At 39.7% G+C, this 1,063-nt stretch overlaps 1 long non-coding RNA gene across 1 annotated transcript; it reads right to left on the bottom strand.

Annotated features, from left to right (window-relative positions):
- Window positions 1–554: 554 nt before the first annotated feature.
- LOC122334915 lies at window positions 555–756 on the bottom strand. The gene is made up of 2 exons (XR_006248841.1): window positions 714–756; window positions 555–611 (listed from the first exon to the last, which is right to left on the bottom strand). It is a non-coding gene; the product is annotated as an uncharacterized LOC122334915 (long non-coding RNA).
- Between the last annotated feature and the right edge of the window lie 307 nt (window positions 757–1,063).

Below are 1,063 nucleotides of genomic sequence, written 5' to 3'. Positions count from 1 at the left end.
CTGTTTGACGTGGTCGTTGTACGTTACTGACACTCCGTGTCAGACCGATAAACCTTTTCTCTCTCCATTTAAAGGAGAGTGGATGTGGTGGACCTTATTTGATCTTATCCGCTTAGTAGTTCGGAGAACAGGGTATCAGTATCGCTTAGCGACCACGTTGAAAACTCCATTTCAGCTAAAGTCGATAAAAACTCTCGTTTACATGAACAAAGAGACACAGTTTGGAGTGTTCGCGTTGAGCGTGGAGTAGTTTTACGATTTATGAACACGCTTCAAAGATTTTATTTAATTTTGTTTGTGTCTAACAACTTTTAGAAGTCTTAGTTTGTTTGACACGTCATCACGTGACCACGTGATTAGATCGAACGGAGTTTCTTTATTCGTGTCAATGGGTGTTTTTGTCGCCTTCAGCTGGAAATGGAATGTTTAACGTGGTCGTTGTACGTTACTGACACTCCGTGTCAGACCGATAAACCTTTTCTCTCTCCATTTAAAGGAGAGTGGATGTGGTGGACTGTAGCGGACCCCGTCCGAATGATGGCCGAAACTTTTACTGATGTTTCCAGACTTTTATTTCTGTTCCCTTTCGTCTTCAGAAATCACCGTAAGAGCTGAACAAAGTGATACAAAACGTATATCAACATTACCTGACATATTCAGCGATGCTGACAAAAACATTTGTATTAAATCAACAGCGTATAAAAAACACAAACCTTATGCCTTTTCGGGGGGTTGCTAAATAAACTTGTTACATCGCTTTCGTGAACGAGTTTTAAGCCGTCATGAAGCGTTCACTCTCCCATTCCCTTTTCTCTTTAGTGCCGTGCGTTGTTAAAAGCGGATTTTGTTTCAAAATAAAAGTCCCCAATAAACAACGAAAATAATTTGGTCATTACACATTAAATATTACAAAGGCAACACCAAACAAAATGAATTAAAATGAACTCTTATTAAAGTCTGTTACATGGACCTTATTTGATCTTATTCGCTTAGTAGTTCGGGAGAACAGGGTATCAGTATCGCACAGCGACCACGTTGAAAACTCCATTTCAGCTAAAGTCGA

This window comes from Puntigrus tetrazona, unplaced genomic scaffold (assembly GCF_018831695.1).
Source record: "Puntigrus tetrazona isolate hp1 unplaced genomic scaffold, ASM1883169v1 S000000683, whole genome shotgun sequence".
In the NCBI taxonomy this organism is placed as follows: Eukaryota; Metazoa; Chordata; class Actinopteri; order Cypriniformes; family Cyprinidae; genus Puntigrus; species Puntigrus tetrazona.
Note: the sequence above shows the minus strand (reverse complement) of the source record. Positions and strands in the feature narration are given on the sequence as shown.